The sequence below is a fragment of the Aedes aegypti genome, chromosome 2 (assembly GCF_002204515.2).
Source record: "Aedes aegypti strain LVP_AGWG chromosome 2, AaegL5.0 Primary Assembly, whole genome shotgun sequence".
Lineage (NCBI taxonomy): Eukaryota > Metazoa > Arthropoda > Insecta > Diptera > Culicidae > Aedes > Aedes aegypti.
The window spans coordinates 33,687,107-33,714,914 of NC_035108.1; the positions used below are offsets into that span (position 1 = coordinate 33,687,107).

At 35.2% G+C, this 27,808-nt stretch overlaps 1 protein-coding gene across 13 annotated transcripts in view; it reads left to right on the top strand.

Annotated features, from left to right (window-relative positions):
• The window catches only part of LOC5565097 (contactin-associated protein-like 4), a 310,029-nt gene that overhangs the window by 146,873 nt on the left and 135,348 nt on the right, over positions 1 to 27,808 (top strand). The window contains exon 3 of one of the 13 annotated variants that reach the window (XM_021840467.1): positions 1,423 to 1,480. The exons of the other annotated variants lie outside the window; for them this stretch is intronic. The gene's annotated coding sequence lies outside the window, so the exon portion shown is untranslated. The remainder of the gene's footprint in view (positions 1 to 1,422; positions 1,481 to 27,808) is intronic. 13 annotated transcript variants of the gene reach the window in all.

A 27,808-nucleotide genomic window follows, 5' to 3' on the forward strand; every position in this document is an offset into this window, starting at 1 on the left:
AAAATATCGATAATTAAGTAAAAGAAAATCGATATTACTACTACACCACTAGGCTCATACTAGATTTTGCATCATTTGACAAATAAGCGAATATGACCTCAATTATTGCGGCGCTTATATTAAATCCACATCCAGCGGCGGCGGTAACGCGCAGAAGATATGCGCGCAATTCAAACGCAACGTCAAAATTCAAGTAGGCTTGGATTTTGTCGTTCTTCAAAGACGCAAATGTTTCAAATTTGCTAAATCTGAAACATTTGGTGATTTTCATTATCACTGCGACGGTATATCGACATTTTCAGATAATCGCATTACGTGGATTTATCTTGCAGAGCCCAATATAAGCTTTGTTTGTAGACTCACATTCACATTTAATTATTGAGTTCTCCTGCGAGAGCAAACTTCGCAAAACTCACACATGAGATTTTGATTCAAAATCGCTTGCTCACCTTCATGTCTTCAGAAATGATTCAATATTGAAACCCATCGGAAATCTGCCAAAACGAATGCATGATATTTTGGCTGTCGAGTTGCGGGATCTACAAATGTGTTCATGCATTCAAGCATTAGTTTTGAAAAATTGAGATTTTCGCAACGCTGATTGTGACGCCGTCTTCAGTGACAAAAGTCGAGTCTCGTGTATGCAAGCATGGGAAAATTCACTCACTCACCCGAACGTCACCGATAAAAAAAATAGCAAAAAATCTGCTGCTACCAATCATTCAGTGATAGCTGAACCGTACTGGGTGGAATGAAAGCGTCGAAACCGATTTTGCAAAACCGAGAATCGGAAGGAACACGAAGAGAAATGAATACCAATACACTTGTATCTGCGAGGCACAAGTGAACGCATTTAGCATCCATTCGCCGAATGCAAGGAACTGACTGAGCGGATTTCGACTCACTGAATCATTCCGTGGTATGTATTGCCAGTCAGTGAACGCTCATCAGCACTCAAACCCAAATGCCACTCGAACGGAATCAGAATGTAAACAATCATTTGGTATTGCATTCGGCTGCTTTCGGCTTTCAGAATCGGTAGCGACTCGATCAGTCGCCGTTTTTTTTTGTTTCACTTAGTGCTCGCCGAAGAAGCAGAATGGGCAAAGGAAATTGAAACGTTCGGCTTGGAGAAACTGCAGTCTCGCTCCCGGCTGTGCTTGGAAGCAAGTGAGGGAAACGCAATAACTGAGTGAGTGTTTCTCATGCTTGCGTACAAGTTGGCCTAAATTTAATTTCTTTTCACAAAAATCGGCCTTTCTGTGCAAAATAAATGATAGCTCATTTTTTATCATATTTTTTCCGTTTACGTGACTCTGTAGCCTCATAGTTGAGATCAAAATAAAATTATTTGTTAAAGGATACAAATTGCACCTGGAATTAAATGATAAAGTACTAAATTCGGATTTCATTCTCTTACAGGTATTCCACTAAACAGCTCGAAGATTTGACAACTGTTCAGCTCTAATGAGGAGATAAGGTTCGTTTTATATCATTTTTGTTCAAACTCATTTTACTTCCATTTATCATTTCCCTGTTTGAAATGAAACATGTTATGTTAAAAGAGCAAAATACTACTTGAGCTCTACCGTGGTTCACTTAAGCATGAAGGGTCTTGACGGCCAAATTGTCTAAAAGTAAAATCGGCTACAAAATGCACTTACGAAGTAAGCTTATGCGTTTTTAATACTCCTATCAATACTATCAAATATAAACGTACAACATTTTAAACTAAATTTTAATATCATATTTTATTGTTCTAGTCCTTCATTACGAAATACTACTTATTCTTTCATTGCGAAATACTACTTCTTCCATAATTTTTGCTATAAAATCCAATAAGCCTGGCATTCACGTTCACGTTTTTTGGACATGGATCTATTTTAGAAATAATATTCGTGAGCACTGAAAAAGTTTTGGTTGAAATATATGGTGGTAGGTCATTTGACATAAAGTCGTTTGGCATAAAGCCGTTAAGCATTAAGTCCTTTGGCATAATGGTCATTTGGCATAAATACGTGTGAAATAAAGTCGTTTGGCATAATGAATCTGAAACCAAGCATTTCTTAAGATGACATTCAATTTTACGTTTCTATCGAATCTTTCAGGTGACATCAGACTTGTTTCGGAGTCAATTGATGTCATTTTGTACTTTATTCAACAACCATATGCTCCAAATTATGCCTATTGGTTGCATAATAAATTTTGCCTTCTTTTAAAAAAGGCTGATGTTTTTATTTATACTGTTTTAAATTTCATTATTGAGTTAAGCTAAATGCTACCTATTTTTTAATTTTAATATTTTATTAATTCTTGCGAAACGTGCTGTTAGAATAATAATTACTTTAGAATCTGTCAATATTCAACATACTTTTTTGCAAACACATGATCTCCTTTCGAGCTATGTTGGAAATAATATTATTTAAATCACAAATTTTCCCTTCTTTCGAAAATAGACGATGTTTTTGATGTTCACTTCCAGAATTAAGGTTTATGTTGAACCGTTGAAAATTTTTGCCACAATAATTTTCCTTTAAAAATGTGTGGTTCATATAAGTTATGCTGTGCGAACATTTTTTTGCGATAGAGCCTTAAATATTTTAAATGAAAAATAATCTCAAAATAAATCATGTAATTTTCATCAAGTGTTACGTGCAAACTGGGACAGAGCTTGATCTGCAGCGAAATATTTTATGAGCGTTCCCTTTATTAATAACTGTGAACTGTCTTTGCCAGTTTATTATTTTGAAATATGTGCATCGCAACAAGCTCAAAGATACTCAAATGTTTTCTGATGCATAGGAAATTATTAATTCGAAAAGATCATCCACCAGACCCGTCACGAGTTTTTTAGTTCTGCTCTCTAATGTCACAACAATTTTGACATTCAAAGCTTGGAAAATCTCTGAACAAAGACCACGCTTGTTGAGAACCTACCAAAACATTTTGCTATGGGCTCGGTGGTATTGATATCGGTTAAAGCTTCGAAAATGCCGATATTCATTCTAAGTCAATCATTATGCCAAACGGCTTTATGCCAAACGGGGTATAATCGAAATGTATTCAGTTTACAGAAGTCATAAACAGTTTTTGTCACTTTTGAGTTCAGAAAATTGTTATATCTTAACTTATGAACTCTTTTTGAATGTTATTTTAATTATTGTAGATCAATTTTAAGTTCCAATTTTCCAATGTTCCGATTTTTTGTGGATTGATAATTTCTAGCTTATCTGTAAAAAGAATTTTAACTTCGAACATATTTCCATATCTCTGATGTTATCCCTATTTTTATTTTTTTCATTTATTCATATTCAAATTATACACAAAATGTAACACCATTCAGCAGTTTGATTTTACAATAAAAGTACAACATAACTTCAATGAGTGGAGAGCAGTGCTTAACTTTTCACTAGCAAACATTCTTTGGTTTAGCATTTTAAATAGCGTATAAATTGCTTTTACAGTATACTCAATTCTGTTTTTGCACGGATTTTTTTTACACGGCTGTGCAAAAAAGTTTCCATACATTTTTTCGCCAAAACCTTATTTTTGCATGAAACGTGGAGAAATGGTGTTGCTTTTTTTGCACGGTTTTAGAAATTTTGAACTGAAAACTTTTTTTGCACGGTACGCATTCCCCGTGCAGAAAGAGTAACGGGTGTAACAACATTTTCACTACCAATGTCTGTGTAATAAAAACAAAGTAAAAAATAATAAATAATGTGGGTTTGTTTTAAAAGGAATATTAATAATCGATTTTTTGTCCATTCAAAAGTCAAACTAAAGGAATATTATTTTAAATTTTGGTCTGGGAACAAATAATATACCAACCAAGATTATATAGTATATGATGCCGATATCTACTCGTAGCTACTCTTAAATTGATTATAAATTTTTGAAACTAATATTCAGTGTTCGTAGTTATCATTCTTAAGGAAATTATGTGCGGTACTGTTCGACTTACTGGATTTTATAGTAAAAAACATAGAAAAAGTAGTAATTTGTATTATGTTTAGCCAAGTTGCATATATGTTCGTTTATAAATTATCCAAATGTACTCTACCACACCTGAACAGCGTAATGAAGGACTTGAACAATTAAATAGGGCATATCAATTTTGTTTGAAATGTTATATGTTTGAATTTTGATACGTGTAATTTAAGACACTCATTCAATACTTTCCCATTGTTCCAAGATTGTATGTAAATGAAAACATTTTATGATTGTCGCATAATAAAAGACGTCTGTCCATCCTTATTGATCAAACATTTTAAAAACAACACATAATTTAAAAGTTTTTTGATGTGAAAATAGTCTTCTGTACGCCTACGAAATTGAGTAACTGTAATATGGGCCACACAATTTCAGGTATTACATAGCTTGTCTGTAAACTTTATGGAAATTGTTGAGTTGTCTCTGAGGAATCGCTTAATGACAATTTAATGTGAGTTTTGAGTTTCAATGTACCTTGTACCAGAAAAAAGAAAAATGTTTACAGAAAAATGCTAGTAACATTCATTCCATTTTTTCACAAGAGACGTTAAAAAAATTGTCGCTCCTAAATTTGAATCATAATTCAGTTGATTATTCATCATGCTACTTAATGCATAAATATTTAGAAGAACACAAAATTTCTTTTCAGTTTGTGTTATCAATAATCAAATAATGATGATAGGTCATTTGGCATAATGAGTCTGAAACCAAGGATTTCTTAAGATGAGATTCGTTTTTACGTTTTATAAGGCTTTTTTTGGAGTTAATTGATACAAAAATGTCACTTTACTCAACAATCATAGTGGAAAAGCACTAATTTCCGACACAAAAGAAATCTGTACCGTAAAACGGGGTAACTTTGAAAGGTTTTTAGAAGAAAACTTGAATATTTATGCATGCTAATTCAAAGAATTATAATTAACATTTTTAAAACAAGTACTGACATCCTAGCTCTCGATTGCAGTCGATAGATTACCGAAGGATTTGTTTTGAATGGATATATAATTTTCCATACAATCGAAAGTTGGTTTTCTGTGTTGGGGTAACTTTGACAATGGAGCATAATTTAAACAAAAATGAAAGAATAATGAACATTTGTAGAGCATTATATACCTCTAGCCGTTTAACGTTATATGGAAATTTCTGACTTATATTACAAAAATGGTCCCAGCTTGTGAAAATGCTATTCGCTAAGCGATTTGAGACCGTTTTCAAGTTCTGTGATAACTAGGCTGTCAAAGATAAGTGGCCAACTATTCAAAACTACATCAAATAGTGAGCGTAGAACAGATTGTTTGTAAGCGTTTCGAAAACGCTCATATTGTGTCAATTTTTAATATTTGTATAAAAAGCCTCAAATGTTCTTGATTCAAATGAAACCGCTCTTACATGAAGTGTCATACTAATATTCTTTAGTTTTGCATTCGTTTTGCTTAACTGATTAACATAAATTATGATATTTCGTTTAGTATGTGGTGGGTTACGCACTATCAAAGTTACCCGCATTATCAAAGATACCCCGTTTTACGGTACCAATTTTCGGATTTTCATACAAAGTAAGCCTAAAACGTATGAATAGTATAAGTTAATCTTTTGAGTTGCACTATTAGAATAAATTTTTGCACTGAATTTTTTGATATATTTAGCACAAATGTATCCTTCTTTTAAACATTGTATGTTCTTTCAGAATATGACGTAACAATAATTCTGGGTTATGCCTTAACTGTTGATTTAAAATTTAAATACATTTAACCTTCTTATATACATAGGCTGTTATTTGGAGCTATATTTATTAGAATTTTTGAAGTCCTTTCGTTTTATTATGTTGCAATAATTTTTGGCGTCTAATCTTCTATTGTTTTAATTTAAATATTAAATTTCTTTTAAACATAGGCTGTCCTTAATATTAGTACTGTTGATAAAAATAATAAGTTAAGCTTAATATAATATATTTCAATTTTTTTTCTGTTTTATCAACTCTTGCCATGCTGTTAGAATGTTTTTTACTTGTAGAGTAAAGTGGGCAAAAGTTTCTTTTTCTATATTTCTAGCAAATGTTAGAAATGTTATGGTGGTTCGAATGTTTTTCAAGCAAAGACTTCCACTCCATATATCATATAAATCCATTGAGATTTGAGAAAGTTGTAGCGTTATTTATTGGTTTTAGATGTGAAAATTGAAATTTTCGGTTAGAATTCCATTGAATGGACCAAAATGAAAATAAAATATAAGGTATTGTGGTATACATAATGGATACATAAAAATGGATTGTTAACTTCATCGTTATGTTCAGCTTGGTGTCTTGCCATTTGGCCGAATGTCATTTGACCGACTGCCGTATGGCTTAACGCCATTTAACCGAACGCCATCTGGTTGAATGGGTTGTTTGGCCGAATTACGAACGGAAAAATAAACAAATTGCTGATGTGTTGGATTCATTAATTGTTGATCAGCTAGTTAATTTATTGATTTTTATGATGTGAAGGAACGTCATTTTGTCTTTAAATAAATGCTTCAAAAGAATAATTAATTCGACCCGTTAATTCAGGACAATGTTGTGAATTCCACACATCGCGTTAAGACTCTAGGCTGATGGGTGGTTCATCTCTGGGTTACCAACGTTGTGCTAGGGTTTGAAGTATTTCTAACGATTTCATCAGAAATTTTTCCTTTTTTTAAACATGTGTTATTTTTTTTCAAGTTACACTAGTTCCATCACTATTGTCAATAATTTAGCTTATATTTCACGTGGGAATTTCATCTTCTTTATATCAACGGCAATTTTTTGTAGTTATGCTGTTATTACAATTATTAGCAATACTTTTGCTTAAACTTTCATAAGAGATTTTACGTTCTTTTGATCATAGGCTGCTCTTGCAAAAGAAAAGTATTTATTGGAATTATGGCTTATAATACGTTAATAAAGTGGCTTATTCAAAATATATTTTCTCAGCACAAGGTTTAATTTAGATGAGATGGCATACTCTTCCTAGATTAAGGTTGCAATGTGTGAACTGAACTCTACACCGTTTCTTGCATAGAACAGTAAACCCAAAGGGCTTTGGTAAGCACTTTCGTCAAATCAGCTCACTGTTTCTCCGATGTGAAAAGAAGAAACTGAAACTTGTGGTTGCTAGAACTAGGCAATAATTTACTAAATTCGATTCGTGGGATCAGACCGGTCCTGCAGAAGGATGAATAAGTCGTAAATAGCTTTAGTTGCTGTTAGAAGCTGACTATAAACGCAATGTGAAAACAGAGCAGAGAAGTAGTTAATTGCTTGCATTTAGGATTATCTTCTGTCAGCACTAAATGTTTCTTGAACCAACACAAAAGGGCTATTTATAAGTACATCAATGATGATTTGTCCTTATTTAAGAATAAGCTTTTTTTTCATTAAAAATGCATGCCGTAGTTCACTATTGTTTTCAATTTCGTCCATACGACATTCTGCCAAATTGCTTTCGACCAAATGATTCTTTCGGCCAAATAGCGTTCGGCCAAATGGGTTTCGGCATAATGCCCCGGAACCGTTCAGCATACGTGAATAATGTAATTCGAGCACTCGACACTGAAAAAATACGTAAATGGACCTATCTGTGAAGATAAGCAACATACTAGTGTTTAAAAAGGTATTTGCTTGCCGTCAAGTGTTAAAGTTCAATTAGTGGTTTACGTAATTCTAACTTATCTAGTTTTGTAATAAAAATGCAGAACATCAACTAAGAACAACTCAATTTAATATCATCTTGGTATCATTCCTTGCTCGGATCTGCAGTTTGTAGTCACAAAACTGTATTGAAAGGGATAACCATATAAATAAATCGATATGAATCGAATTAAGGTCTCTAAAACGTTATAACAAACCTATTGAGAACTGTTTCAACAACAAAAATCAAATAATTAAAATACGTTTTCATTCCATTAAGCTTTAATTGTAGCCAAAACACAATGATAATGAAATTGGCGACATGTGAAAGCCATGGGACCTTTCAAGTCCTTCGAATAACCCAAAGATCCAAGCTACTGAGTTTGTGAAGAGACCAGAAAAGAAAAAAATCAACGAAAATAAAATGTCAGCTGGCAGTTACAGGTGGAGGAGGAGTGTGATCTCACTTACTCACACACCCTTCCAACCCTACAAGCAAGTGGAAACCATTTCGGTTTGGCGATGGAAATAGCCAAGATTAAAACAACCATTCCCAGAGGGATTCAGCGGTGCATGATAGTGGAAATGGAATTGGTCTTGAATACTGGGTGACAGGGGAGGGGGCGCCCACAAGTCAGTCGGAACACCTAACCAGAAACCAGACTGTCGACATTGGCCTCAGGCAACTCCTGAGGACAGGCTCCGCTTTAGTTGAGATGTAATTTCAACACGAGAAAAAAAAAACGAAATTAGATGAGAGGGCAACTTTCTTTCCTACCTTCGGGGGTGTGGATTGCCGCTGGAAATGTCGTTTTAATCTGCGATGCTCAGTCGAACGTTTAATCGAATCGCCCGGGCTGATGGCATCCGAGGGGTAGTTTCGAGACGATTGGATTATCGGCAATTCTCGAGTGGTGTAATGTTTCTACTGAATTCGCTTTGGTGGTCAATTTCGCTAATAGGTTCTGCCTTTTTAGTGTGGTATCGATTGGTTTGGAGCGAACATAAGCGACAATTTATATGAAGAAACGAGATTCAGCAGCAGCTTTACCTTGAACTCCTATATTTTGAATTGCTTCCATGAAGTGAAACGCATGGTTGTTCATACAGCTTACACACCATTGAGATTTTATATGGAGGAGTCACTGGGGCCCAGATAGCCGTAGCGGAAAACGCGCAGCTATTCAGCAAGACTAAGCTGAGGGTCGTGGGTTCGAATCCCACCGGTCGAGGATCTTTTCGGATTGGAAATTTTCTCGACTCCCAGGGCATAAGAGTATCATCGTACTTGTCACACGATATACAAATGCAAAATTGGTCAATTGGCAAAAAAAAAGCTCTCAGTTACTAACTGTGGAAGTGCTTATAAGAACACTAAGCTGAGAAGCAGGCTTTGTCCCAGTTGGGGCGTAACGCCAGAAAGAAGAATGGAGGAGTCAATCTAAATAGTCTAGAGCTTAATTTCCAATATGGAAAACTCCTTGGTATATTAATTACTTTGAAGCTATTACTCAAAGTAGTTACAAATTAAAATCTTCCAATGTATGCATCAAAACATAATTTACAGAATTTGAAACTTTGATGTTGTCTCTCAGTACTATAAACAATAAATTGAATGATGTAGAACCACTTTAAACCATAAGAAATACTTTTGATTATTTGAACTCACTTGAAAATGAAAGAGTTCGCCGACAACGTCAAAGTAATACGTCTGTTTTTATCCCGGTGCACTCTTCTGTCAAGCCTTCTACAAAAAATCTCCATTCATGCAAATAAGACTTTCTTCTCAAGCCTCCCACGATGCACATAAATTCCCATCGAGCCCGACCACTATCGCAATCGAATCAAAACAACATCGATCCTCACGAGTTGAAACGACTTGTTTCTCAATAGATCTTCGACAGGTTTGTCCCCCGGCACCGCCCAGCTCAAATGCCATCAAAGTCGATGGAAATTGCCTTCAATGCATAGGAAGGTTACTTCCTTCACCTCTGTGTAAACACATTCCCAGGATCGTTTTTCTCGAGATAAAAGTTAAATCGAACGTTCTTCTTCCGGAAGGGACTTTTTGCCGAGCATCTGTCTGGAAGAACGTGGTATCGAGCGAGACAAGTATCAGACAGGGCCATTTGATTCGTCCTCGTCGTTGCACAGTAGTCGCATTCCGTAGAAATGTTGGTCAAAAGTAAAAATCTAGATCAATTCATAAAAAAAAATCGTCATTCATTGATAAAACATGATTTCTGAAGTCAATTTGACAAAGAAAGTTCGATGAATCGATAAATCGATCTTTTCGATGCGTTTGACAGAATTGGCACGAGTGATTCCAAGCAACAGCACCAAAATTTGTTAAATTTTTTAATTCATTTTTTTTCTATTGAGCTGAAACTTTGCACAGTTTTTCAGTTCCATCTAAATCGTCATTTTCCGATATCAAATCTTCAAGTTGAGTCACGACTAACTTTTCAAAAGGGTGTATGTGAAAATGGTTCAAAAATATTCAAAAAGCTGCACAGCAAAAACGGTTCGTTCGATTGTTAGACAACTAAAGAAACAAAGTTAGACAACTAAAGAAACAAAGTTAGACAACTAAATAAAGATTCCAAAAAAAATACACACAGTAAAAAAAAAAATTTTTTTTGCATTAAAAAACATAATTTTTGACACAAAAACTCAAATATCTCAAAACCCTATCGGAATACCAACGTAATTTTTTGAGGGAAAACGGTCCATTATATTAACTATCTACCATAAAAATTTGGTGATGGTAAACCAATAAACAAAAAAGTTATGACATTTCAAACATGTCACAATTTTCACATTTAGTAGAAAAAAAAAAATTTTTTCGGTGTAAATTATTACGGGAACCGCAGTTTGTTGCTGATTTTATTGTTAAGGGCCTTGCGTGAATTAAACAAGTCGTTTTCATGTATTCATTAGTATTATGTATATTATATGTATAAATATTATGTATATGTATAAATATTATATGTATGTGTATATATGTATAAATTAAAATGAATTAACAGATTACACGAAAATAAAATTTTATTTTACCAGGATATTTTTTTTAGAGTATGATCAATGAGTTTCTAAATGTTATATATAAACTTTAAAAGTTTTGGATTTGGGTATGCGTTATGAGATCATGAAAACATTTTATTAATACTTATTTATTTATTTATTGTTATTCATTTTTTTTACAATATCGAACACTTTTGCATCATTATCAGTACAGTTCGAGTATAGTTTTGCTTTAATTTTATTTTCTGACAATGGAATGAAACAGTGAAATTTTTGGGTTCCTTGGATCGTTTTCGCGTTATTATATTGCTCGCTGAGCTCTGATGCCGTTAATTCGTACTCTTCAGTAGTAGTAAAACAAAATGATAATTTTGTTAAATCTTCTTCTTTTCTGCGATTCGCCCAATCAAATAGTTCTTTTGCAGTTTTAATTGGATGCTCACGTTCTTTGGCTAAACTCGTCTTGTGGCCATGCGCTTTATGGTTCCTCCAATAGCATCACAAGGACCTTTGCCATGTGACGTAGCAAAGAAATGCCATTCTGCATCAATTCCGTACTTTGATTTAAATTGATATAGGCTCGAAAAATTCTTACGGTTTTTGTACTGCGATGCTGCTCCATCAGACATGAAATATATCTTTCTGATTTCTTTATCCTTATCAACGCGTAAAAAGTTAATCATTTTGGCAATGAACCAATTTACAGATACTGAGTCGTGTCTTAAATCTTCGGAAATTACAATAAAACTAAAATGTTCAATTTGCGTACTTCCATTGAAATAAATAACGAATGGATGAATTGTAGCTTGTTGTACGTTCCAGTGATGGGACTGCACTTCATCTTGCAATACAAAGCTATAGTTTTCAGAAAAATCACAAATGACTAAAAATTCACCATCTTGTAATGTATTTTTCGTATTTTTTAAAAAGCGGGATTGCTCTGTTTTAATAAAGTCGTGAGGAATTAAACTTTCTAATTTCAAGCAAAAAAATGACACAAACTCATCTACAGGTTTTACAATAGTTTCTAGGTCACACCTATCCGTGGTCACCCATTGCTCATATGATAACTGATCAATATAATTTTCTTCAAACTCAGCGAATAAAGTATTTTCCAATGATGAAGAATCTGGACAATCCGAACAAGATCGTAGATAGCAATTTGATGTTGTATTTTCACACAAAAGACTACCAGTTAACATTTTAATATCCTTTGATAAATTGATTCTTTTCAAACTATGTAAGATTAGGTTAATATTTTCGTGTGTTGTGCACACACAAACATTATGTGTTCCTGAATTGGATAGAAGCTTGCATTGCCTTGGACGAAGGCTTGCAAATGAGGAAAAACCTACCTTAATATTTTCGTTAATTTCCTTGAAGCGTGTATACGCTTCTTTCAAAGTAGTCATCATTAATCGTTTTTGGATTGCTTGACGCTTTCCATCTTTTTTTACAGATACATAATCTTTTTGGCCAGGCATAGCTCTACTTACTTCATCGTCTTCAAAATATTGAATTATTTTTTCTTTTGTCTCATCTGTTAATGAAGTACTCGACCTAGCATTTTTGGTTGCAAGACAGTTATTTTTGAATTGTTTTGCCTCTTCTGCTGTATTTCTATTGGTTTTGAACTCATCAATGGCGTCTTGAATAGACCACGAGCTTGGCAGCATCGACAAAATCATTAATTTTTCTTTCCTTGTCGTGGCTAGATTCGAGAACCTTTCCTTCATATTCATAATTACCTCATCGTAGTCTGTATTTTCCACATCCTCAGGTCCTAATTTGAAGAGGTTTCTTCGTACAGCTTCGTTGATTTCACGGTATTTTTTCTCGGGATAATTGACGTAACCCATCTTCGTCCATTTAATCGGAGTCACTTTTATTCCAGCTATCCCTTCGTTGAAGCGTTCGATGTTGACCTTCTGGATGCACTCATCTTCTGATTGATTTGTTGAAACAGATGTCGCTGATGGTACCGTGGCAAGACTATCTGCACTTGGTACTTCTGGTAACTCCTCAGTTGTTGTCGGTGCATCTAGTAATTCCTCAGTTGTTGTTGTTTTCGAACTTCCTGCAACCTGATCCACCGATGATGTACAGATTGCCCGTTTGTCAACGTTTAAACGGCAGGACGTACAAATGCGTAAATTTGTATTCAATGTAGACATTGGAGCATAACCAGCCGCTTTCAGTTTATCTATGGTGCTTTCGGTGAGATTTCGTAGCTCTTTCGAACACTTTTTTTCTGCAAACGGCCTGCAACAGTTGAGAAAGCGACTACTCATGTTGCTCGTTAGATTTTAATAAACAAAATCTCTTTTAAGTTTTTACTGACTAGTTTGGTGTCGTTTGCTTGACTGAAGAAAAATTTTACAATTAAATCTTTTATAACCATAGTGGTAGTATATTTTTAGCTTTTTCGTGAGTATGTTCATGGTATGTACCTATCATGTTTTTGATGTTGTTGAAGTTACTCGCTTTCTCCCAAATATGATTAACAAAGTCTATTCTCTACCAAGGCGGGTCTATACCCAGGTGTAATCAGATTTTAACTTTGTGGAGAAAACCAGTGCCGAGAAAACCGACCTGCTTTACGTATACTAGATCACCTGGGTATAGACCCGCCTTGTTCTCTACGAGGTAAACTTTTTGCAGGTAAAGTAGTCGTATACCTGTATAGAAAACTTTTTTTGTAGCTTTTGTCTTCAATATTAGATTTCTTATAGGTTTCTTTTATCAAAAGGTTTCAACACTATTGAGAGAATTTTTCTTCAGCTACGTACAATAAAAAATATGACACTATCAAGACTTTAGATCACAACACTGGATCGCGTCTAACTTTCTAAAAGATGCTATAATAGTTATGAATAATTAAATAAAATATCATGAAAACAACTTGTTAACCTCATGTGGTACCCTTAACAAAAAATTCAGCAACAAACTGCGGTCCTAAAAAAAATTAACAATGAAAAAAAAAATTTTTTTCACTAAGTGTCAAATTTGTGAAATATTTGAAATGTCATAACTTTTTTGTTTATTGGCTTACCATCACCAAATTTTTATGGTAGATAGCTAATATAATGGACCGTTTTCCCTCAAAAAATTACGTTGGTATTCCGATAGGGTTTTGAGATATTTGAGTTTTTGTGACAAAAATGATGTTTTTTAATGCAAAAAAAAAATCTTTTTACTGTGTGTATTTTTTTTGGAATCTTTATTTAGTTGTCTAACTTTGTTTCTTTAGTTGTCTAACAATCGAACGAACCGTTTTTGCTGTGCAGCTTTTTGAATATTTTTGAACCATTTTCACATACACCCTTTTGAAAAGTTAGTCGTGACTCAACTTGAAGATTTGATATCGGAAAATGACGATTTAGATGGAACTGAAAAACTGTGCAAAGTTTCAGATATTTTTGAAGTGGTCGATCAGAATCGACTTGCATGCCTCCGTGGAATCCCTCACATTGAAGACTGGTTAAAAACTTCCTTCCTTCCTTCTTGGCAATACGTCCTCACTGGAACAGAGCCTGCTTCTCAGCAGTTCGATGAGCACTTCCACAGTTATCAACTGAGAGCTTACTTTTCCAAAGTTACCATTTTCGCATTCGTCTACAGCGTGTCATGTACAATAATACTCTATGCCCAGGGAAGTCAAGGAAATTTCCATTACAAAAAGATCCTGGACCGACCGGGAATCAAACGCAGACACCTCCAGCATGGCTTTACTTTGTAGCCGTGAACTCAAACCACTCGGTTAAGGAAAAGTTGACGAAAAGTTTCAATTACTGAAGTGGGAATCGTTCCATGACACTGACTTTTTTTATGAATTGGGCGAATGTATTATCTAGCAGATAGCCGTAGCGGTAAACGCGCAGCTATTCAGCATGACCATGCTGAGGGTCGTGGGTTCGAATCCCGCTGGTCGACGATCTTTTCGTAAAGGAAATTTTCTCGATTCCCAGGGCATAGAGTATCTTCGTACTTGCCACACGATATACACATGCAAAAATGGTCAAATGGCAAAGAAAGCTCTCAGTTAATAACTGTGGAAGTGCTCATAAGAACACTAATCTGAGAAGCAGGCTTTGTCCCAGTTGGGACGTAACGCCAGAAAGAAGAAGAAGATTATCTAGCATACGCTTGATATGGATCAATCCACCAGGTTTCCACCATCGATTTCAACCTAATTTTGGTCAAATGTTGATTAACTTGAAACATGCAAAAAGCTCGATTTGTATGCCCCTCCGGACCACCCCCGTAATTGCAAATTTGAGAAAGAAATTTTTTCCGAAACGTTCCTTAATTTGTCCTCTAGTCGGAAACGTCCATGTTAGTAATGTATACTGAAAGTGCGAATAATCACTGATTAAAAAAAAACTATTTAAAGAAAACAAAACTTAATCAAGAGTAGATCGAAAGCATTGAAAATGTTGCATTGAAATATTAGAATCTGTAGTAGTTTTTTTTATTTTCATTTACTAAAGTTTTACTTAAAGTTGTAATACTTTTCTAAAACTACACTGAAAATATCTGGCTGATTCTCTCAGAATTTGATCAAATATAATTAAAAAATAGTGCGTCAGTAGAACCGTAATCTTATATGCTTTGAAGAGCACTTGTGAAATGTTGGTGGGATTGTGCAAAAGTTTGGGAAACATTCACTCGATTATTGCGTTTCTCTCGCTCACTTCCACAAGCGGTCAAGAGCGAGATTGCCGTTTCTCCAACCAAGCTGAGTGTTTCAATTTCCAATGCGCTTTCTTCTTGTTCGCCGAGCGACAAGTTAGACAAAAACGGCAACAGAATGATTCATTACCGACTCCTTGTGCCGATGGCATCCGATTGCTGTAGCGAATGATTCTCTACATTCAGATTCCGCAGAGTGGCAATCGTGTTTGAGAGCTGAAGAGCGTTCACTGACTGGGAATACACAAGGCGAAATGGTTCAGTGAAGTATTCAGTGATTGAATGGCGAACGCGTTCTTTCGTGTCTCCCAATTAAGAGCAGATAGGTGTTCTCTCCGCTCCGTATATCTTTCGGTTCATTTTCGGTTTATCTCAATCGTTTGCGATTCGTCGGGATTGCGCTCACCCTAGTAGTCTTCGGCAGTCACTGAACATTCGGTGGCAGCAGATACTTTGCAGATATTTTATCGGTAGCGTTCGGGTGAGTGAGTGAATTTCCCATGCTTGGTGTTCACTAGAATTTACTTAAAACACCAAAATTTTGTGAAATCTCCAAACGCCAAATTATCAAGATGAAGATGCATCGAAGTCAAATCTTGAATATTCAAGAGCACTAATTTTGCAGCCGGTGACCAATCGATCAAATTTTCAGCGCGAACGGTTGTCTGATTCTTTTGATTTGTGTTTGTAAAAATTTGAGATAGGGCTTCGACGCATCTTCACCTTTACGTTTAAATATGCCATCGACTATTGAAATTGGTGGAAAATGGCAGAGATATTGATAAAAATGATTTGCATGTGTTGCAGACCATACTTTTGCAAATCTTTAATTTATAATTTCGAAACTATTAGACATAGTTTAGTTCGACACTTTTGAAAAATATAAATTACGGAATTTGAAAAAATATTGTTTTGATACAATGTTGCCTAAATGTCAATTTACAATTTTAAAACATTAGATCGATTTTTGATTGAACCAGTTTCTTTTTTGTTTCAAAATTTTTAATACCATCTATACAGGTATGTTCCGTTTTTATCACGTTCCGATTTTGTCACGCTCCGATTTTGTCACGTTCCGATTTTGTCAACAAATTATTCCGTTTTTATCAACACACAAAAATTGTTTTTTTTTTTAATTTCAAAATGTTTAGAATGTAAAATAAATACTTATTTTGAAGCAATTTAAATGCTTTTCAATAGCCTCAGAGTTCAACATTTTGTTAATGTTGAGCACCTACGATGTAGGTGTCAAGTCATATACGATTCAATAAGGTTTGACTCCTTCTTATCCACTAATCAATTGGAGTTTTCAAACTTAGCATGGTCTGTTGGACAAGATTAACCCATCCTTCATCAATCGAGAGTTGCTCTGGCCACGTCCTAGCAACAACTTGAATTTATGATTTGTTGAATACGTACCTAAGAGAGTTACAGAGACCTCTACTATTTCCAATTTAACATGGCTTCAAAGAATTTTGCATGAAAATTTGACAGACATAGGGACTGTCCTTCAATTACGTAAAACAATTTTGATGGTTTTTCGAACCTTCTCTGAAAATATTAATGAAAATAATAAAAAATAATGTGTATGGCACGTAAGATATCTCAAACCCCTTCCTCTCCCCCATAATCCCTTACGTGGTTAATGGACGATGCCATAGATTTTTTATAAAGGATGCACTTGAGAATGAGCTCAAGAATGTTTGGGAAACGGCAAGAGACATGATCGAGTTTATTTTATTTTTGATGAGACTGTCGTCCCCGTCATATTTTAGACATTATCTTCTATCTCTTAAAGTCGATATCCCACGTCATGCATGTTACCATCCCAAATTTACTGGGATCTTGATCTTTAAGTAGACATGAACCCCTTCCCCACATGGAGACTTAAAGGTTACTTAAGAGCCTTATACCAACAGCCATACGCTTATTCATGAAACTTTACAAAAGAGTTTCTTACCAAAAAGTTCTAATTTGGTGATGCTTGTCTAGAGTTTTTACACTTTTGTGCCTTTTATAAACTTATTAATAAATAGAAAATGGAATGGTTTTTGCACAGACAAACAGAGATAACATTCTAATTATTTTCATCGCACTGCACAACAGTGCCCAATTCTAATATTTGGTGGTTGGCCGAAGAGCCACTAGTGGCGCTCGTATCACCTTTGTTCGAGATTGACGTTTGCCCACTACCACCACTTAGTTCGCGGTTGGCCAAATGAAGTATTTTTAGCATAAGGCTATCCATGAGGATTTTCCGAGATAGGACTGACAGCTAAAAGTGTGCATGCAACCGAAACGGAAGGGTAAACAAAACTTAAGAGTGTTATCAAAGCTTAACATTTTCCTTTGTAATCGAACGGTCACTCCGCATAGCATAGCATAGCATAGACTGACTGTACATGTCAATGGTTGCTACTCCGTGATTGATCGGAACTGGTAAGAATTGCACTATGATCCAAATGAATAAGGGATGGGAGTTTCCGCTTACTCTCGAAGTGCAATTTTAGCAGATCTAATATTATTGATCAATAACGGCGCCGGCCAAGTCCTTACAGTCAGTTGGGCTGGGGAAGGAATGTTAGGGTGTAATGATTGTTGCTTCTAGAGACCGAGAATACCTCTGCATCTCCACAATCACCACGGGAAGGGTGTTTATTAGTGAGGGAGGAAAAGATCTGGGAGTCACCTCTGGTCGGTGATGCGATCCATGGACAAGGGGGAAATATACGACTTATATTTAAAGCTAGGTTTGTATTTTTGTCTCGAGAAGTTTTTGCTAGAAGCTTTAAAAAATAGGTCAACATCTATAATGTCGAACAATTCAAAAGACGTTTTTATTAATGTCGAAAACTGAAAATTACATGTATATATTTTAAATTATATGAAACAGGAATAATGCCGACACTTGTAGTGACGAACCATACATAGTTTGTTTGAAAATGACATATGAGTATTACTGTGCATTTTGTCTCGATATGGTAGAAGTTTTAAAAAATACGTCAACATTCACAATGTCGAACAATTCAAAAGATAATTTTTAATAATGTCAAAAAGAGAAAAATATATGTATATTGAAATTGTATAAGAAAATAGCATAATGCCGACACTTATAGTGACGAACCATACAAAGTTTGTTTTAATATTACATAAAAGTTACGCTTTCAAGAAAAAAATGTGTTATCATAAGCATGAAACGAACTCACCAGTTGGTAATCCATTCTCGACTGAACACAAAACTGACACTGACAGCAAAACTTCTTGGCGTTCCGAAAACAAACCGTCTTGCTTGGGCCTTCCCAAATACCTACCCAGCAAGACGCTCCAGAACAGGGAAAAAAAAATCTCCGGCGACGAAAACACGCGCGAAACCGTGAGCAAAATCTATCGGACGACGCAAAACCGAACTGTCCTGCTTGGGCTTCACGAAGCACTACCCAGCAAGACGCTCCAAAACAGGGAAAAACAAAAAATTCTCCGGCGACAAAAACGCGCGAAATCGTGAGCAAAATAGATCGGACGACACAAAACCGAACCGTCCTGCTTGGGCCTCACGAAGCACTACTCTTTGTGATCGAACGGTCACTCCGACCGCGAAACGTCAAAATCTCGTGGTAAACAAAAAACCAGCTGATCGCAGCTGTCTCATGGATTGCCTTATTGGGCGTAAATGGTCACGTGACTATGTTTTGAATTGATAATTGTTCTAGCTGTTACGTCTGTTTGTCTGTGGTTTTTGTATGTCGCGAAAGGGGTCAAGAACGGACTAATAGACTTACATGATTATTTCACTGTCGCATTGGTCAAGTGTTCCGACGTGTTTGAGTGAAGGAAACGATTTGGAAAATTCTCTGGATTAACTGGAAAAACAAACTAATCTGTCGTTTTGTATGGAAGATTGCATGCCATTTTTCAGCAGCCTACTTGATGGCAAAACGAAGTTTGACGGGACTAGCAGTATTTAACTAAGGGATGCGAACTGGAAATCAACAAGCAGCTAGGCTGCTGTCAAGCTAAAATATTCGTAAAAATGATTCCAAAATGCCTAGAGATGTACGGTCATGATTTCGTCACGATAAAAAAAAATGTTATACAATTTATTTAACAAAAAGTTCGCCAGCTGTTAAAAAAGTGGTACTTAGTTATGTATACTGCCGTGAATCGCAAGTCAGTCCCATCTGTAAAAAGTAGGCATTGAGAAAATGGGCTGTGAAATTTTCAAACTCGTTTTCCTATTTGTATGTAAAATTCCAGAGGATTGGAACATGTTACAATCTTAATGAAACTTTCTCAACTTGCTTTTTACTACGATATCTTTCCGAGAAAAACATAAAGATGATCAAAATAAGTTACAGTTATGAGTTCCACGGTGCAAAAGTCTGTAGTGGGACTGATATGCGGTTACTTTTGATTGTGAGACAATTTGACTTGCTGTTTTTTTCCTATTTTTTCCGAACAAATCATATTATTTCATTAGTTTAGCTGAAAGAGCATTGGGAGAGATGCTGAAAACTGAACTCAACTCAATTTTGACGAAAATGCAGATGAGACTGACTTGCGATTCACGGCAGTAAAGTCCATTACACCTTTTTTTAATATGTTTCTTACTGGCATATGGCCAGAAACTTTCTGATTAAATCCATTCATTGAGTGTAGTGCCTGAATTGAACTGAAGAAGTTTTGTGTGATGCATGCAAGTGTGCATTCAGGAAAATATCGTGCTCGATTTGAAAGACCTAACAGTTCGAATCCGCACCCCCAGGTATTTAATATTATTTTTACTTGTAATGGAAACTAGAGCTTTAAATTAGTTTATTGCCAAATTTTGTGTTCTAACGAAAAGCTAAATGCGATGGTGGCGCTGCTCTAGATTGGCGATTAGTGCTTCCCTGTCGAAGCTGATAGTCATAATCATTTTACTGATAACATTTTGGCAATTCAAAGTACAGGAAAACGTAAATATTCATTTCAGTTTGCCAAACTTTTGCAACATAATTCCACATTCAATCGCCAATCGGGTATGGCCACAAAAACTTATTTTATAAGAACACTAAGCTGAGAAGAAGGCTATTTCTCAATTGGGATATAATTCCAAAAAGAAGAAGAAGAAGCAGAAGGATGAGGATGAACAGTGGGAAAAAAAGATGTTTCTTGTTTAATCTTCCGTTAAAAAAATAACAAAGATCAGCTTGACTCACTTCCTTGTAGTTATTTTTACAAATATGATGCACATGATACATAGGACATTTATGTGATTATCGTTTAAAAATTATATATTACATTTATTGAAAATCTAACCAAGAAAACTAAAACTATTGATGATTCATTACAAAATCATATTGATTGATAGGAGTCTGCAATCAATTTTCATTAAGAACCTATAACAATGAACAATCTAAATGCTCCTTACAGCTCTTAAACATCAATACTGCGCGTTTAAGTGATGAAAATGTGTATTGTCCTAACAAAACTGCAATTTTGTTTTCAAATTTGTAAAACATTTTGTCTAAGAAAATTATTCCGTTTTTGTCACGGTTCCGTTTTTATCAACTGAAAATTTCCGATCGTGTTGATAAAAACGGAACATACCTGTATATCTATACATTTTTCCTAAAAAAATACAGAAATCCTTAATAATTTTCAAAAAATTATAACTTAGAAACGGTTTGTCCGATCAGTTTGGTGCCTTCCGCAAAGTTTTAGGTTATTGTTGGGACTATTTGGAAAAAAATATACACTGTAAAAAAAATGTTGTAATTTTTTATATCTCGAAAATAAAGCTTAAAAATCAATTTTCTCAAAAATTGTATTTTTAATTTTTTTATTTTTTTATATGTTAAAGTAGACAAAAAATGAAGTCTTTTGCACAGTGGGTCAAGATGGAGAAATCATGGACAAAAAAGTTATGATTTTTAAAAAAAAGGTTGATTTTTCAATATGGTCTAAATAAACTTTTTGAATGCTTTTCGACCCGATTTTATGAAAGTACGCAAAATTTTCAACCAAAAAGGTATATGAGAAAATTTTGCTAATTGCTACCGAAACATTTGAAAAGTTTATTATGACCATTTTCAACAAATTCACCTTTTTTTTTAAATCATAACTTTTTTGTCCATGATTTCTCCATCTTGACCCACTGTGCAAAAGACTTCATTTTTTGACTACTTTAACATATGAAAAAATCAAAAATACGATTTTTGAGAAAATTGATTTTTAAGCTTTATTTTCGATATATAAAAAATTACAACATTTTTTTTACAGTGTATATTTTTTTCCAGATAGTCCCAACAATAACCTAAAACTTTGCGGAAGACACCAAACTGATCGGACAAACCGTTTCTAAGTTATATTATAATGACCGAAAATTGAAAATTATATCATAATTTTGTATTAAAATCGCTGTATCTTCAAAACGGTAAAAGTTAGCCTGATTTTTCTGTATACCTTTTTTGTTGTAAATTTTGCGTACTTTCAGAAAATCGAGTTGAAAAATATTTAAAAAGTTTATTATGACCATTTTCAAAAATTCACCTTTTTTCAAAAAATCATAACTTTTTTGTCCATGATTTCTTCATCTTGACCCACTGTGCAAAAGACTCCATATTTTGTCTACTTAAAAATATAAAAAAATGAAAAAAATCAAGAAAACGATTTTTGTTAAAATGGATGTTTAAGCTTTATTTTGCAAATAAAAAAAAATTACAATTTTTTTCACTGTGTATATTTTTTCCAGATAGTTCTAACAATAACCTAAAACTTTGCGGAAGACACCAAAACGATCAGACAAATAGTATCTGAGTTTTAATTTTTTTGAAAATTGTTAAGGCTTTTTTTCTTAGGCCCTTCTCAAAAGTAACGCTAGGGTAAAAATGGCGAACCGATGATGCAAATAGGCATTTTTGGGTATGAAGAAAGTATATGCCAAATTTCAGCCAAATCAAAAAATACAAAAGTAAACCGACATTCGAATTCAAATGGAACCGCTCAAATGTGAATTACATATACAGAATTGTGATGGAAACCTACTTTTCGGATGTTCCGGGTTTTCGGAACAGGGTATGAATAACTAAGAGATTTCATAATCTCCATTCACAGTCCACGTGAATACCTATTCAACAATATGAGGACGATTCAGATTACTTGTTTAGTTACGAAACTACAGGTTGTCAAAGTAAGGGATGTGCAATTTTGAACTTAATGAATTCGTAGTAATAAGTGAAATAATGTTATGTGAAATAAATTTAGTATTAGTAGTTGGACTGAAATAAAAAGTGGTAAATTCAAGATTGATTGAAGGGAGGTTCAGTGATCTAAGCAGTCAGTCGGTGCGAAGTGAGGTCAGCTACAGGGGAGGTGAAAGTGACAGCTGGCAAGCTGGTTAGCTGGCGAGTATGTTTTCATGTATCGTTTCTATGGGAATGTTAGGAATTGTTTACCACAGAAAACAAATCCAACCGGTAAGTGAAAGTTTTCTCCCACATTGCTGAGTAACGTTTACCTTCTTCGTGTGTTTTAGAGGATGTAAAATGCAAGTGTTTTATTGATTAAAGTGAGGAAAAGCTACTATGATGCTACATTTCTTCTATGACTAGTGAAATTAAAAGCCGAACGAAACGAGATGGAGTGTGGCTGTGAAACATGTTTGGAGGTACGTCTTGAGTTAGCACCTTCAAACCAAACAAACTCGCCAGCTGTCACCTGGTAATTTAAAATGGCGAATTAAACATTCTGACACATTGAAGTACCTCCCTTCTAGATACCTTGGGTGATTTAGTCAAGTGAATGTGCACTAGACTGATGCAAATTTTGAAGTTTTTGCTCCCCTATGCTTAAACGATGTCAATTATGATGAAAATGATCCTCACAAAATTTGAAGTGATTCGGAAGAAATTTGGTTGTGCACACGCTATTTGTAGTTTATATGGAAATTACTATGGACAAGACAAACCTTTTGTGTCCAGTCCTCTAACTACTCATCAAAATAATCTATGGAAAAGTGAACACACTCATCTCATGTGAAAACTTCCCTGCTACAACTTTGTCGAAGACCACATTTCGATGGGACGTAAGGATAATTTGTTATTATTGATAACAAAGTCTAAATCATGCTGAGATGATTATTCAATAACTTTCAGAGCAACACTGCTTTTTTGCTGTAGAACATAGCAGCCTGGATTACTTTGATCTATTCTTCCCGCCAGGAGCACCACTGTTGCCTGCCGAACAGTTGGTGAAGCATGCTACATGCAAACCAACTTTATGATTATGAATAACAATTTATCCAGACGTCCAATCAAAAAGTGGTCTTCGGCAAAGTTGTAGCTGGGAGGATTTCACATTAGAAGAATTTGTTCACTTTTCCATAAAATATTATAACGAAGAGATAGAGGGCTTAACACAAAGGATTGGAGTTTTCCATATTAATCTCTATATAAACTTCAAATGGCGTGTGCACAGTCAAATTTCTCCCGAAATACTTCAAACTTTGGGAGGATGCTATTTACCATAATTAAGATCGTTTAAGCATAGGGGAGCAAACATTTCAAAATTTGCATCACTCTAATGTGCACTGAATTACGTCTGAAGTCAAATCAACCCAATCTGCGAACCTACTCTCTGGGAAGTATCCTTCGGTTTAAATTAATTTCCGTTGCTTCTCGCTGTGCTCTCGACATATGGAACAAACGAAATCAAACCAGATGTAACGTGGTGAACACAATTCAGAATTGCATTCATAAATCCAAGCGGCGAGACAGCAGTAGTTCATTAAGGCCAACTCAGACATCCTTGTGGCGCAAGCGGAATTGATCCAACGAACGTAAATATCAACGTGATAACAATCGTATAGGGCAAAGATTGTATGAATTATCAATTTAAAATATGGAACACGAACATTAACGCTCAATGCTAAAACAGCATCCACAAAACTTGGAATATTTAAAAGGATCTATTTGAATTGGCTTCTCTTCAGTTTACATGATGTGTAAAGTCGAAAGTAACATTAATCGATCTTAAATTGTTTGAAATTACAAAAGAAAAACATGAAAAAATGATAAATGATTTTAAAACCTATTTTTTCAATTTTGACCAGCTGTGGACCACTGTACGTCGTCGCAAGAGGTTTGAGCTGCCCATAAATCCTCCTTTGTACAAGAGGTCTGGCTTCTGCCGGCTGTTGTTGTGTGAATCCTCTTTCGATTTCTAACTAAGCAGGGCCAACAACTGAGGGAACTGAGATTGTCTTTTACAGATTCTTTTGCTCTGATAACTGTGCTAGAAATGGGTGATGGGGGGTGCTAGGGAAGTTAAACAACAAGCTTCCGGAATCTTCGGTCAAAAAGCTAAAAGCCATAAATCTCCTCCGACGGGAGAGCCAACCGATGTTTTGCAGAGCCGTTCAGACGAATGTTTCGAGGAAAGAATCGAAGGAATTATAATTGATTTATTTGCAATCGAGGGTGTGGGTGTGCGATTGCTGCTATCTTGGATCACAGTTCTAAGACGGCAACAAATTTCGGCTTTTACATTTCGATAAAGTTAATCCAAAGGCGTCGGACGTGACCAAAATGAAGAAACAGGTGAGAGGTTCATACGACATACGACTGCCCTCGTCCCACTCACTGTTCAGGATGGACTTTCGCTTGTTGGTGTTTACCGGTTAAGGGTATGCGAAACCAATAAAGCGAATTTTCCGTATTCCAACTTTACTTCGTTTCGTGTAGTAGAGTCCTAAAATCGTTACTCAATTTTTGTACCAAACGCTTGAGCTTATATCATAAATGCACGCTAACTTAATTTTCCAACGTTTTGTATTGTAGCAATCGAATGGATTTAGATTTTTGGTGTCCTTTCGTATCGACATGAAAAATCACATATCCATATCCCTATTGCCGGTGTTGGGTTGGTCCTTTCCGGTTCCCAGGAGGGTATCTTTTCTGTGTTACTCGTAATCGGTTTATGGTTTTGCGATACAACGATACAAAGATACACTTTAGCAGTGGATGATTGTTACACGTGCTGGGAATGGCTATTTCCGCAAAGCATCATCGCACGGAAAGGTGGGTTAATAGAAATAAAGTGACACTGTAATCGCTCCGTTTGCTCGCGCGCTGAGTGGATTAAGCAATTTGTCAATAATTAAACTCCCACATCGCCGATCTGACAAAGTAATCGCCATAATCATAATTACTGTTTCAGACAATTTCGATTGGTGGATTGCGCTCCGCTTTGCGATCGATATGCACGGTTCAAAGCGAGAGTGGAGGCCGTCATATCAACTAAAATATTCAAGCCAATGCGTCCGACCGTTTCGATTTCTATGAAAGCTTTGCCTCACTTGGCAATAATATACACCACCCACGTGTACTGTAAAACGAGGTAACTTAGGTAGTTTCTTGGAAGAAAATCTGATTATTTCTGCATTATGATCTAAGGAATTCTATTTCTTATTTTTGAAAAAAGAACTGGTATCTAAGTTATCGATTGCAGCTGAAATATTGCCTAGCGATAACGATTCATTTTGAACGCATTTCTTAGTTTCCTGTAATCGAATGTCGATTTTCGGTTTTGTGGGTAAGTGACGAACAATTTAAATCTTTTATGAAGTAGTGATCGTATATCATAGGCATTTAAGTAATTATTTATTATTTTATAGGTCGGTTTTCAAACTTTAAAAGCCTCAAATGTTCTCGATTTCAACGAAAATATCTCTGACATAAAATGTCATTTTAATACTCTTTGCTGGTGCATTCAGTGCATCTGTTAAGCAACGGTTTATAGAAATTATGTTTCAAATGTTTCATATTCTTTTTGACGGTTTATCCTAACTGGGACAGAGCCTGTTTCTCAGCTCAGTGTTCTTATGAGCACTTCTAAAGTCAATAACTGAGAGCTTTCTGAGTCTATCTAGTTTTATGTCACTTCGTTTATTATGTTCTAGGTCCCACAATATTAAAGTTACACGCATTATTTTGGTGGGCTTCGTGGCCGTGCGGCTAGCGGCGTCAGTCGTTTAAGCGTATTGTGTCACGAAGCGTGGGTTCGATTCCCGCTCCAGTAGGTGAAAACTTTTCGTCAAACGAAAAATTCATCACTGGGCTACTGGGTGTTCCGTGTTGTCCGTTGTCTAATGTTAGTGATCGTTCAGTCTGTTCAGCCTTTGGCTAAAGACGGTGTAATTGTCTTGTCTTGTCTTTTCAGTAAATATTATCAGAGATATCCCGTTTCACGGTACTTACAGTCACTCTCCACCCATGGATGGCTCGTCAGAACAGATAGAAATCTCATTTGCATTGCACTAAACTGCTTGAACTGAGCATTAGCGTACCTGCTCAGAGGGGGGACAGGGATTTTGTTGATCAAATATTCATTCGTCATACGGCTTGCGAATTTTGTACAGGCTATTCTGAAATTTTAGGGTTTCATATATAAAATCATATTCAAAACTACATTACACTCCTTGCATGATCATTACCATTGGCATAGGAATTGGGAAGCACTAGGGAGACTTATGCGTAGAATAAAAAAGTAATAATTAATTAAGTTTAAAAATATAAGTTGAATTGTTGACATCCTCCATATCAAGGCAATTTTTTACGGCGACAGCGACAAACAATCGTCGCGATTTCGCTGATGTTTCGCTGCATGCACAGTTTTATGAGCGTGCCCAAGTAGGGTTACCAGACGTACTCTTTTTAGAGTACATGTACTCTTTTTTGCCTTAAAAATTGGCGTACTATTCTTTTTTGCTAAACGGGCTCAAGTGTACTCTTTTTCAGATATTACTGTCGATATTTGAAGGAATCAAAAAATTTAATTTAATAACCTGTTGAAGGAACCAGATCAGTGGCGCAATCAAGAAGGGTTTTGGGGGTCATCCTTGAGGTCAACACAAGGGAGCAGAATTTTTTATATGATTTACCATGTACATAATTTTGAAATTCAACACTTGTAATCTACAAACACCGGAGCGGTAGGTTTTATCTACCTTATTAATTGTGACTTTATTTTATAATAGACTCCCGAAAAGTTTTATAATTACATATTTTCTCATTTTTACTCAAATATACTACAGGGCTTGAACGAGATGTTTTTTCGAACATATATGCAGAAATTTTAAACAGCTGAATTGAGCCTAATCCTGATTACATTATTAACCAGATTTACCTTTTTCCCATGATAAAACAGGTAATCCACCGAATTTCAACAAAAACTGGCTGAATGAAATTGGCATGATCAGCTCAATATTAATTAGAAAGAATTTATAAGCTCAGATCCATTACTCACTCTTGTCAGTTCTTCTGTTTTTTACAAGCACAAAAAAAGCATTTATGAAAAAAATACTTAAACAAATAATGTTACATATGGGCTAAAATTTTCAAAACCAGTTTAATAAAAAGTTGTTTTTCAATAGTAAAATGATTATTTTTCAATATTTTTACTATTGAAACT